Genomic DNA, 13,789 nt, shown 5'->3' on the forward strand with positions numbered 1-13,789 from the left:
AAATGAAGAACACTTACTTTGAGTTGTAAAGACAAATTCCAAGCAAGGAGTGGAAGAGGGGAATGGGGAAATGGGCAGGGAGGCTCCACCCCTACATGACTGGTGGCGGTCAGCCTTCCACCTGAAATGAGAGCTGCTCACACAAGCCATCAAACGAACAGACAAGGGACAGGTTAAGAAAGTAAGCTCTCCTGGCACCCCATTTTTTACCTTCGTAGACTTAATACAACTAAAAAAATGACTTACATTAATTATTGATAGTGACTCCTCCATCAAACTAGCAAGCATCGGGAGGCTAGGACCAGACCTATGTGCTTCACCCAGCATCCACCATGCCCAGCAGTGCCCTGTAAGCAGTAGGTGTCTACACAGCTGCCCAATGAATTAACAATATATAAAAGATAATATCACGCACAAGCACAACACATAAAGTAATCACCTTTCATTCTTGAAACTGAAAACTACTTTCAAATTTGAGGACCTAAAATGTGAAGGCTCTCTGCCCTTCCCTCCACTAATAGTTTTCTTCTTTGGTTTCACAGACTTCACAGGAAATTAATAGAGAAGACCAATTCTCTATTACTGGACATGGATTCATTTATTTAACTTCTCCTGAATTCTAGTACAAAAAAGGTAAAATAGTTACTGAATAGTTACCCCTTGCTCCCTGCCCAAATCCTCTGACCAAAGCTGACAAATGAAAAGCCACCTCAACTCAGAGTCATCCAGTCTGGGTAGCTACAGAGCACTTCAGTTGAAGGAATTCCTCAAGAACAGTTTGAAAATCACTGAGTCTCCAGTGAGCTGCCCTGAGATCAGAATCCAAGGGTCCTCACTCTTGGGTAATCCTTAGACTAATTTAGCAAGTCCACCTGAAGTCAAAAGGAAAGGTGGCTGGGACTTCCTTGGCAGTCCAGTGGGAAGACTCTTGCGCTCCCAACGCAGGGGGCCTGGGTTTGATCCCTGGTCAGGGAACTAGATCCCGCACGCATGCCGCCACTAAGAAGTCCACATGCTGCAACTAAGACCTGGTGCAGCCTAAATAAATAAATAGTTTTAAAAAAAGGAAAAGTGATTGATCTGATAACACCCCCACACTACCTTAAGTTCAAATAACTCTCTTCAAAGGCAATCTTAAAAAAAAAAAATCCCATTTATTTCTGTTTAGGAGAGTGGAGAGGTATCTCATGCTTAGGCTGCTATTATATTCTAGATATCACCACAGAAACTTCATTTTAATAAAAGGAAATATGTTCCATATTAAAGTCCTCTCTTCAGGCCACTATGAAAGTGGATGGATCATGCCCATACCTCCTTGTGCCATGGGCATTTCTTCTCGTTCTCTTCCCATAGGGATTTCTATTTTAAGAGCAGTTGCATGAGCCTAGGAGGAGGGCATCACTAGAGAAAGGATGAAAGTGGGATTCACTGAAAAGGATTAAAAAACATAGAGTTGCAAGATACAAGGTTAATATATAAAAGTCAATTGCTTTCCTATATATATCAGTGATGAACTAGTGGAATTTGAAATTAAAACCCAAATACCTTTACATTAGCCCCAAAACAATGAAATACTTAAGTATAAATCTAACAAAATATGTATAAGATCTATAGGAGGAAAATTACAAAATTCTGATGACTGAACACAGAAGTAAATAAATGGAGAGATATTCCATGTTCATGGATAGGAATATTCAATACTATTAGGATGTCTGTTCTTCCCAACTTGATCTACAGATCCAAGGCAATCCCAACAAAACCACAGCAAGTTATTCTGTAGATACAGACAAACTAATTCTAAAGTTTATATGGCGAGGCAAAAGATTCTGAATAGCCAACACAATGTTAAAAAAGAAGAACAAAGTTAGAAACTACCTGACTCTAAGACTTACTTTAGGGCTTCCCTGGTGGCGCAGTGGTTGAGAATCTGCCTGCCGATGCAGGGGACATGGGTTCGAGCCCTGGTCTGGGAAGACCCCACATGCCGTGGAGCAACTAGGCCCGTGAGCCACAACTACTGAGCCTGCGCGTCTGGAGCCTGTGCTCCGCAACAAGAGAGGCCGCGACAGTGAGAGGCCCGCGCACCGCAATGAAGAGTGGCCCCCGCTCGCCCCAACTAGAGAAAGCCCTCGTATAGAAACGAAGACCCAACGCAGCCAAAAATAAATAAATAAATAAATAAATAAATTTAAAAAAAAACAACTGATCACTTTAAAAAAAAAAAAAAAAGACTTACTTTAAGCTGTGGTAATCCAGACAACGCAATACTGGCAAAAGAATAAACAAATAGATCAATGCAACAGAATAGAGAGCCCAGAAATAGACCCATATAATCAACTGATCTTTGACAAAGGAGCAAATGCAATACAGCGGAGAAAAGATAGTATTTTCAACAACTGGACATCCACATGCAAAAAACCAGATCTAGACACAAATCTTATATCCTTTACAAAAATTAACTCAAAATGAATCAGAGACCTAAAGGTAAAACACAAAACTATAAAACTCCTAGAAGATAACACAGAAGAAAATCTAAATGGTCTTTGGTTTGGTGATGACTTTTTACATAGGACACCAATGGCATGATCCATGAAAGAACTGACAAGCTGGACTTCATTAAAATGAAAAATTTCAACTCTGCAAAAGACTGTCAAGAGAATGAAAAGACAAGCCAGAGACTGGGAGAAAATGTTTGTGAAAGACATCACATGTCATCAGGGACATGCAAATTAAAACACTGTTGAGATACCACCCCACACCTATTAGAATAGCCAAAGCACAGAACACCGACAACACCACATGTTGGTTAGGATGTGGAGCAAGAGGAACTGTCAAATACATTGCTGGTGGGAATGCAAAATGGTACAGCCACTTTGGAAGACAATTTGGTGGCTTCTTACAAAACTAAACATACTCTTACCATATGATCCAGCAATCATGCTTGTTGGTATTTACCCAAAGGAGATGAATATCTATGCCCACACAAATACCTGCACGCGAATGATCGTAACAGCCTTATTCCTAACTTCCAAAAGTTGGAATCAACCAAGATGTCGTTAAGTAGGTGAATGGATAAATAAACTTTGGTACATCCAAACAACAGCATATTATTCAGCACTAAAAAGAAATGAGCTATCAAGCCATGAAAAGACATGGATAAACCTTAAATGCATATCATTTAGTGAAAGAAGCCAATCTGAAAAGGCTAACTACTGTATGAATCCGACTATATGACATTCTGGAAAAGGCAAAATCATGGAGGCAAAGGTTGGAGGGAAGTATGGAGGGATGAACAGGTGGAGCAGAGATGATTTTTAGGGTAGTGAAAATACTGTAATGATAAATTATACATTTGTCCAAACCCACAGAATGTACAACACCAATGTGAACCCTAATGTAAACTACTGACTTTAGGTGATTATAGTGTGTCAGTGTAGGTTCTTCAACAGTAACAAACGTACCACACCTGGAGAATGTTGATAGTTGGGAGACTATACATATCTGGGGATAGGGAGTATATGGGAAATCTTTGTACCTTCCTCTTAATTTTGCTGTGAACCTAAAATTGTTCTAAAAAATAGCCTTAAAAAAAATGACCAATGGGACAAGAGGTTAAAACGTATCAGCAAGAGTGATTAGATATATACTCTAAATATCTAAATACAGGTGAAGACTGCTTTCAAAACTGTTAAAACAGGGACTTCCCCGGTGGTCCCTGTGAAGAATCTGCCGGGTCACGGCACTCCCTTGATAGCTGCCTTTCCAGTTATTCTCTTAGGTTCTGGACGGGCAAAGGAAACAGACCTCAGGAGAATCCAAGAATCTTTTTTCTCAACCTACTAGCGTGCTTTCTGACAACTGTGGTCCACAAGCTCTGCTGCTACAAGGTTCCAAACCATGCCCTCAGCAACTCCTGTGCTCAGCAGAAATCCAGGCTTCCTTTCATGATACCATGAAAACCAACTTCAAAGTGATGAGACCCATTCAAGTTCTTTTGACTCATTTAAGTGTGCTGTATCCCACAATCTCTTTAGCAAACCAAGTACCATTCAGACAAATGATGTGGCAAGGTGGTCACATGCTCCTTGTTTAAAATACCTTACACTTGTAACAGAGGACTTAGCCTTTAGTCTAAGGCTCATGCCCCCTTGCCTTGCCTGGTACAGGAATTCGAGAGATCAAGCCCTGTACCATTTACACCAGCAGATGACGCCGCTGCACCGCTCCTGCTCATCAGTCTTCTCTCCCTACCAGCTAATTCACCTCACCCACACTTCACACGGCTCTTTTTCATACTCTTGCCTTCAGACACTTGCCTCTTCCTCCACTACCTACCTTAAGCAAGAAAAGACAAGGCAAACCCAGGCAGCTGTTGCTTTTCCTTCCCTGCTCATGCATAATTTATACTGGGGTGGTGGCAGAGGTGATGGGTTGAGCTGAACCCTCCATTCTGCTACAGGCACCTACTGCAGCAAACCCCACGCCACCCTAGAGAGGCCATGGGGAGCCATGAAACAGGCAGGAGTTCCACCAGATTTGCTGTTACGGCTGCCCTGTTTCAGGATCCTTGAGGAGAGGAGGTGGAGGGGAAAGCAGGCACCTGTGAGGAATTGCCTGGGTTTATCTGACTGCCAAGAAATGTTTAAAACATAGAAGGTAAAGGCCCAATGCGTAGTTCTAAGATAATGCCGAGGATTTATGGTCCTGACAAAGCGCTGGAATCTTGCCTCACAGACTCTTCAAACCAGAGGGAGAAAATGTGTCCAACGTCCCCCTGCTTCCTATGGATCCAGCTGACTCTGCGGGAACACAGTCCAGCATGGAGCACCAAGACAACTGGCTGAAGGAAGCAAGACTGACACATTCTTTGCCTTGTTTGGTTAGAGCGGGAAGCCAAACCTGACACGCTGCAGATGAGCTTGGGGATGAGATGGTTAGAAATGACAGGGTCCGACATCACAGTGACCTTTCGACAGGAATTTCATTTCCAAAACAACAAAATTAGAAGCATCTTCTCTAGCAACTCGTGTAAGAAATACCGATCAAAATGTAAACACTGTCAAACCTACTTTTTTCTTGCTAAGAATTATTTACATAGGAAATATTATGTTAGAAATAACACCACAGGCACGGGCTTGATTTGATAAGATTTCCAGTAACAAGACTCATGTGTTCCTTTATCTTGCTCTGCTGTGCTATAGGACATACGGTATATAAAAATCACCCACTGCTTGGCTACTCCCAATTAAGAATCATAAAGGGTTATTATGCATGAAGAAGTTTATGAAGGGCCCTGTTCAGAGGACGGCTTCAAAGTCAAAGAACGGCTTCATCGTATGAAGGGTAAAGAGAGCCAGGCAGAAAGGGGAAGCTGATCCTCGCCCTAAGATTACTTAACGTGCCCACTCAGCCCCCTCGTCCTGCCAGGAGGCTCACCTCTTGCCACTAAGGCTCACAGGATCTACACATAGAAGTCACAGCTTCTACTTAAACCCCAATTAGTTAATTAATTTCTCTTTCTTTCATTCATTTTTTTTAAGGGAAAGTACAACCTATAGATCTTTGGACTGAAAATAAGAATGCTGTTTTTAATTTTTCTTCAAGGATCTACACGGGAACGCTGAAAAGCCATCGCTGACTTGCACCTCTCTCTCACCCAGCTCCATGCTCCATATGACTCAGTGGCAGCGGAGACATCTCAAAATGATACATTCTGGGGTGTCACAGCAGGGCTGGAGCTGCTGAGTAAGATACAAGATACAGGGAAAAGAGGAAGTCATGGCTCCGATCCCAGTATTCAGGGCCTCGCGGATCCATTACTAAAATCAGTAATAAAGGTATTGTTGGGGCTCAGAGTGGGCTGCCCCAAAATGTGCCACCATGGCATATTGATTATTTTGAATTGAAGCTGCTTAAGAAGCCGCTGCTATAAGGAAAAAAAAAGACTCTGACCCTCCTCTGTCTCCCTGAAAAGCAAGAAATAAATCTCTCACGTGAAAGGTTCTCTCTGCATCTGGAGGTAGAAGGACACACTTACTGTCAGAGACAAGGAATTCAGAGCCGAGAAGCCTGTATAAACAAACCTTGTTACTTTACTTCTTTAATTTACTACCCCAAGCTTAAATTCTGTTTAGATTCTTTTCTAATTAAGCACTCAAAGCCTAAGTTTTTTTGTGCTGTCAATTCCTCACAAATTTATTGTTTGTCTAAAAAGTATAAAAGCTGCCTTCTCTGGCTACTTCTTAGGTCCCATTTTTATGAGATTTCCATGCACATGATTAAAATTTGTTTCTTTTTCTCCTCTTAATCTGCCTTCTGTCAGTTTTATTCTTAGTCCAGCCACAAAAGCTCAAGAGGGGCAGAGGAGGAAATCCCTCACCCCCACCCGCTTCCAACAGAACACACAAGGTACTTCCCAGAAGGGAAAATGACAAAATGACTACAATTAGGAGTATTCTCAGAGCGATCCCAGAGCAATCCAACCGTCCATTGGAGGAATCAAGTGGGAACAGGCTTCTTAAACTTGAAATCATACCACAAAGTGTTTTCAGGGTATTTCCTTCTCCCCAGAGGACCCTCTACACCAAAGGTTTAAGGGAGCTTCTACTATCACAACAAAAAACCCCTTCTGATAGGGAATTGCAAAAGCAAGGGAAGAAGAATGAAAAGTCATTGTATATACATAACTAAACTAATAAAAAATGAAACTAACAAAAATAAAATCAGTTTTAGGACTGCGCAAATTTTCAAACCTTAACGTAATCATAAAGCTAAAATTTACAATTTAACGGATGCCTATAAAAGTGCTTTAAAAAGAGACTTATTTAAAAATGACCTGGGTCCTTCAAAAATGCTTACACCATTTATGCAATGGATCCCTCATACAAAACCAGATAAAACCAAAATACTAATGTATAGGAAGAATTATTTATAATTAGTTCTTTTTTAAAAAGTTAACCTTCAAATATGCAAGTTTTAGGCAAATAAAGCCCCCACAAACTGACTTCCTTAATGACTATTTTAATAAAGAACCAGGTTATTGATGCTGTGCAAGCATCAAAGGTGCCAACTTTTCACCTGTTTCTCCTTTTGAGCCTAATACTGGTGGAGTCAAGCATTCCTAGAAGGCAAATGAGAAGCAAAGGGTAGAAAGGAAAAGGACATTTTTCACACAAAATAATTTTAAGCAATGTTTATTATAATTTTAAGTGCTAGACGGTCTGCCTGAAGCAGGCTAGCCTGTAGGTTACTGCACAGTATTTGGATACAGCTCTCTCTATAAGCAATAAAAAAAACATCAATTCCTTCCCATTAGCAAAAAAAGGAAGAAAATGTATTTCCTAGCTCCTCCAAAAGACTGAGGGTATATCACACTCCCACTGGAGGGAGGTCTCTGTGGTCGAACAGAAAAAACTCAGAGTCATAAAATCCAAGGTTCAGATCCTACTCTACCTCTTGTCTGTGGTATGACATGTGACTTTACCTTGCTGGGCTTAGCGTCCTCCTAAGATGGGAATGGAAATAATGCCTATATCCTGGGGTGATGGTGAGTTCTGAATGAGACCAAGCACTTGGTCTCAAAAGCAGTCCTACAAAACTGTTCAATGTCAATGAACAGATCTGAGAGGGGAAAAGAACAATCACCCCTCCCATGTTTATTATTTTATAAGTAATATTTAATCTTCCTGATTTATATGTTAAAGATGTACAGAATTGAAGAAAAAGAGAATTATTAATGGGATACAAAGTCCTTCCTCCCACAAACCATTTGAGTATGACCTGAAAATTTAGCACATTTACTAGAAGCTGGCTTGAGAAAATGAAAAGGCCCATGACCTCCAAGACGAGGGGAAAAAAGTCACAGAATTTTTAATTAGGTGGCACCATAGTCCAACCCTATCAATCTAAAAGCTGAGCGAGAAAAAGGATGTGTCTCAGGAGTAAAGCCTAGATCTTGTAGGAATGTCCTCAACCAGAAGGAGCCCCCGTTGAAGACATCCTCTGACTGCACCTGGAGATGAACCGAACTGCAACCATATGTGCCACCTGAGGTGAGACGCTGAGCCAAGCATCAGGATAGGGTTGGGGATGAAAGAATGACAATACAGCCAGGATTTTATGATCTGGTCAGAGAATCACCAAATAATCCCTAAACAGAATGACAAACTATGTGGTGCTCTAAAGGAAAATGATAGGGAGCTACGACAGTATATATGGGGGGTGGCAGCGGGGAGAGACCTGGCTTTATGGGGTGGAGATGGGGTTTCCGGGAAATACTGTTTGACTTGGGATATAAACGATGAATGGGGATCAACCAGGTAAGGGTAACCAGTGGGAAGTAAAGGAGGGAGAGAGTGTTCTAGGCAGAGGGAGCAGCACATATGAAGCCAGAGACAAAAGAAGGCCAGCACAGACAAAATGCAATGGAACACGGCAAGAGATATGGCTGATGAGGTCAGCAGGGGCCAAGTCCTGGGGTGGGGTGGGGGGACGGCCACATGTGAGGATTTGGGCCTATATTCTAGGAGCAATGGGAAGCCATTTAAACGTTTGAGCAGAGAATGACATGCCCAGAGCTGCATGCTGAAAACATCACAGGGTGCCACGCAAAGAATGGATCACAGGGCATAAGAACAAATGCAGATGGACCAGTAATGAGGCTACTGCAGGCGACCAGGTGAGACATGGTGACAGCCTGAACTAAGGTGGTGGAGGTGGAGACAGAGATGAAGAGAAGGGGGACAAATTCAAGAAAACTTGAGGAGACAAAGATCACAATGGCTTGGTGACTACTCCAATGTGGAAGACAGGCGACGGGAGCTTGTCTGGCAGAGGTGCAGCAGAGGAGCTGAGGGAGAGACTGGGACATGACGAGGGTGAAATGACTGGTGTGGGAGGTGGGAAAAATAGGGGGAGAAACACTGGATGAGGTCCAGGGTCTGGTTTTGATGAACGGCAATGCTCTTCTCCAAGAGAGGGGAAGAGGAGGAAAGGAAAGGTTGGAAGGGAAGAGATGGTGTGGTTTGACCATATTAAGTAAGAAGTGTCTGTGGAAATAAGATAAATGGGTCTTAAGTACAAGGAAGGGTCTAGGTAAAGATTTAGATTTAAGCCATCAGCACAAAGGTGGTAGCTGAAGCCACTTTATGTCACTCAAGGAAAAGGTCTGGAATAAGAAAAAAGCTAAAGGAAAACCCACATTTAAAGGGCAAGGATGGGGGCTTCCTTGGTGGCGCGGTGGTTGAGAGTCTGCCTGCCAATGCAGGGGACACGGGTTCGAGCCCTGGTCTGGGAAGATCCCACATGCCGCAGAGCAACTAGGCCCGTGCGCCACAGCTACTGAGCCTGCGTGTCTGGAGCCTGTGCTCCGCAACAGGAGAGTGCCGCAACGGTGAGAGGCCCGCGCACCGCGATGAACAGTGGCCCCCGCTTGCCGCAACTAGAGAAAGCCCTCGCACAGAAACGAAGACCCAACACAGCCAAAAATAAATAAATAAATAAATTTATTAAAAATAATAATAATAAAATAAAATAAAGGGCAAGGATGGAGAAAAGCTGATTAAAGGACAAAAGTCCTAGAACCAGCAGAAGGTGGGATACAGAAACCAGAGAAGGAAAACACATAAAAATTATTAAATAGTATAAAATGCTATAGAGAGGGCCAAAAAGAGAAAAGGAGATGAGAGACAGAGACTGAAAAGTATCTTTTGGCTTTTGAGATTAGACTACTGGTGGAAGATTCTAAAGACAGTAATGGAGATACGCCTGCTAAGCTGCAATGGGGTAAGCAGAGGCAGCAAGAAGAGACACGAAGTTACAAAGGGATAGTGGTAGTGGTGCAGGGGTGTGCTTGTGTGAATGTGATTTAAAAAAAATATTAGAGAGGCAAAGCATGCTCCACGTGCTGAGAAGGACCCCTTCAGCCAGCCTACTGGAGACTTCTTCCACAGAAAGGAAAATAACCTGGCCCTAAAGATCCTGTGGGATAAAGAAAGGCAAACACTAACAACTTAGGTTAGACAAGTATTGGAACCTGTTTGCCCCAGGTGAGGGTAAAACTGTTATTTTATAAATGAAAAACCACGCCAAAGACAAGAGGCTGCAAAGACCACTGGTCTCAGTAGAGAAAGTCAGAAAGAGCCTGGAATGGGCACTTTAGGTCCTCATCACTAAATCCTAACTGGGGCAAACGGTATCTTTCTGGGAATAACTCCTAGTGAGTTTATGTCCCACAGAGCAGAAACACTATGGGCAAAATAAAAGGACTCGGAAAAGCACCAAATACATCATACCAGACATCATGAAGAAAAAGTGGGATGTGTCTATACATAATCACTATCCAAACCCCAAGAATGCTTAGAAGGCTGCTGGCAAATTTTTGCCGAGTTGAAATTTGCGAAGTTACTCTGCTTAAAATTCTCAAAGTACCTAATGACTGGAAGAAGCAAGAGAGTGGTCCACACTTTTTCCTAAAGATGCTGAAGAACCTGAATAAGGAAGAGAACAAATAAGGAGGCTGGCAGAGTCATAATGACATTTGGCTGGTACCATAACTTCTTTACGTGAAGCATGCTGTATGTACCTCAGGGACTTTGTAAAGGTTTCAGGTTGGCTCTTATAAGCATGCACATTTTTGCCCTAATCATGGAAAAAGACTCTTTCTGACCTTATTTCAAGTCCTACATTTTATAAGGAAAAACAAGTCAGAGATATAACTTAGAAGATTGCAGAGTATGCCACAATCCAATTTTACTTTCTTCAAAAATCACAACTTGAAGTGGGAGCAGAAGACCCACCTTAACAGGAGTAGGAACATTCATAAAGACTAAAATAGATCTTTGCTCGAAATAACATGTACCCATTGGGTCAAATAGACACCTAGACACAAGAGCTCAAATTTCTGTAATCTGAACTCTGCTCTCAAAGTTATGCTCACTCAAGTCAATACTATAATAAGAAGGAATTGCTATTTTCCCACAGCTGTTCCAAATGTAAACAGATAAAACCTAGAAGAGAGCCCTATTTGTCTAATTAAACTATTCAATGTTCATTCCTTCATAAAACGAAGATTAATCCTTAACCTGTGGATATATATACACATATTATACATATATATCTTCTGTCTGTCTATAAAGCTCAATAAAGTTCTAGACTGCCTAAGATGCTTTGAAAAAGATCAAGAACCCTTAAGACAGAAATGCCTACTGGTGGCAAAGACCTTAAAATGCATATGACCTGCAGGGTACTTAGAGACAAGCAGACATCTGCACACATACAGAATCAATTTCTAGAAATTTATAGGAAGGAAATAATCCAGACTAAAAGTTAGCCCAAAGTGGGGAGGGGCGGGGGGGGGGGGAAGAAAAAAGAAACAGTACAATAAAAATAATCATTGAATATCCAACCACAGATATTCAAGCAGCCATTTAAAATGTTTATAAAGTTTTTGTCAATAAGGGAAAATGATCACGTAAAGTTTTAAAAGGCATGACATTATGATTATTTTAATTTTAAAATAGAAGGAAAAAATAAAAGAAATATACCAAAACTAAAAGTAGTTATCTCTGGGTCGTGAGATTACGATTTTTTTCTTTATACTTAATTTTTCTACGTTTCCTATGATGTGCTTCTTTCATAATCAGAAAAAAAGAAAAGAGAAAGAACTGAATATTAGTTGAATAAGAATGAATGTTTTCAAAGACGAGCAGTGACATGGGGCCCGGATGCTGTTTTGACTCAATATGTATATGCACTTTATAAATAAATACGAAAAATTAGTGCTACATACACCAGCTAAAACTCAGTGGAGCTGTTTCAGGAAGGAGGAGGATTCATCAACAGTTGAACTATAAATACAAAAACAACGCTGTGGCTAAAAGTATGGAATTCCAGGGACTTCCCTGGTGGTCCAGTGGTTAAAACTTTGCCTTCCAATGCAGGGGGTGTGGGTTTGATCCCTGGTCAGGGAGCTAAGCTCCCACATGCCTTGCGGCAAAAAAACCGAAAACATAAAACAGAAGCAATATTGTAACAAATTCAATAAAGACTTTAAAATTGGTCCACACCAAAAAAAATCTTAAAAAAAAAAAAAGTATGGAATTCCAGCTGGGAGAGCTTTGAAATCACATCACTTTTTTCAGTGTAAAGTCTCAAATGTCAGTGAACCATGCCCTTAGGTCACCAAGTAAGTGAAGTACATTATATGGGGCATTTTCCCCCCTGGAGTGACAAGAGATTAATATAGAAAGAACACACACACACACCTAAGCGCACACACCGATAGATAAAAGTTCCAGCTGCAAATCTGGCCTGAGCTATAATCAGCACCTAAAATGAATGGAAGGAATCCAAGGACTAAACACTGCCTCCAAACTCCATATTACTCACAGAACCACACAACTCAAGAAAAGTCCCCAACTATTGGAGGGAAACCTATTTAAAAAAAAAAAAAAAAAAGGGTCCCACATCAAAGGGATGAAAAAGCAGTAAGCAAGCCAAGGCCTGCTGTGTGGGGAAGGACATGAGTACAACCCCCCTGATCACTTGACCCATGTGAGCAGACTGACCTGCCTCAACAACTATTCTACAGCCCGTGGTGCTGACAGCACTGCTAGTCTAGGGAGGAAAGAATGACATGCTGAGGAAGGGCAGTGAGTGTAGAAGACTGCTTAGTGGGGGACCAGGCAGGGCCTCTCAGTTCCCAGGCGAACACAGTAGATGATCACTGGAGTCAGGTTTCAGGAGACTGGGGTTCTGGTCCTCACTGACTTCCTCTGTGACCTTGAATTGCTCATATAAATGCTGAGCTTTGTCTTCTTATCTAAAGTGAGGATTAGGGAATTCCCTGGTGGGCCAGTGGTTAGGACTGAGAGCTTCCACTGCAGGGGACACGGGTTCATTCCACTGCAGGGGACACGGGTTCAATCCCTGGTCAGGGAACTAAGATTCCGCATGCCACGCAGTGTGGCCAAAAATTTTTTTAAAACCAAAAAAACAAACAAAAACCCCCTCCGATTATAAAATGAGGATTAGATCACCTGCTCCCATCTGCCCTCACTATAATGGATGACGAGATACTGGCTTCCATCACCATGGGGAAAGGGGAGAATTTACTCCAAAGCTGACAAAAAAGGAGCTCTCTATCTCCACCTACTGCCTATCCCATTACAGGAATGAACACTTCTAACCACGTGCTCCCTGCAGGGAGGTGGAGGATGCTGCCAAAAACAACAGACGGCCAGCAGTTTGGTTTAGCGCCCCTCAGCTACAGTCAAAGACTTTCTGAAGTCTGTTATAACCAAATTACAAACAGATACATGAAGAATCACAAGACAATGCTGGATTCCGGGCCGTTTCCCCCTTCCCAGCTGTGTTGCCTGAAGTAGAAAGCTGTGCTCCTGAATTCATTACAGCTGAGGGGGAGGAGCCAAGCTGGGGAAAGAGCAGCAGGCCCAAGTTCCATGAACCAATTTCTCCCTTCCTCTCAGAGCAAGAGCATGCACAGTTATAGCAGGAGGGTACTCAGAACCTTGGTGGCAAAATGGGCTCTCTCAAACTCAGAAAGGTTTTCTCGAGGGCCACTTTAGAATGCTTTCATGCAACCATTTTAATCCCCCTACATAAGATGTCATGTCTCTGAAACAAGATTCTTGGGATTGCTGAAATGATCAACTCTGGCTACTCTTCTGTGTAGAGTGTCTTTCTGCTGTGACCTGACCTTATGAAATAAATTAATTAATTTAAAAAACCCACAATAAACAAACAAAAACACAAACCCAATAAAAATTAC

The 13,789-nt window shown here is 42.0% G+C and overlaps 1 protein-coding gene across 9 annotated transcripts in view; it reads right to left on the reverse strand.

The window, feature by feature from the left end:
* Nucleotides 1-13,789, reverse strand: part of RPRD1B (regulation of nuclear pre-mRNA domain containing 1B) — an 86,837-nt gene that overhangs the window by 35,694 nt on the left and 37,354 nt on the right. Inside the window, exons 7-8 of one of the 9 annotated variants that reach the window (XR_014254814.1) lie at nt 1,312-1,401; nt 18-619 (exon numbers count right to left, since the gene is read on the reverse strand). The exons of 7 other annotated variants lie outside the window; for them this stretch is intronic. The gene's annotated coding sequence lies outside the window, so the exon portion shown is untranslated. Of the gene's footprint in view, nt 1-17; nt 1,402-13,789 lie in introns of those variants that run through there. One more of the 9 variants, XR_014254813.1, reaches the window with a different exon arrangement.

The sequence above is a fragment of the Balaenoptera physalus genome (genome assembly GCF_965194825.1).
Source record: "Balaenoptera physalus genome assembly, chromosome: 16".
NCBI classification, from domain to species: Eukaryota; Metazoa; Chordata; class Mammalia; order Artiodactyla; family Balaenopteridae; genus Balaenoptera; species Balaenoptera physalus.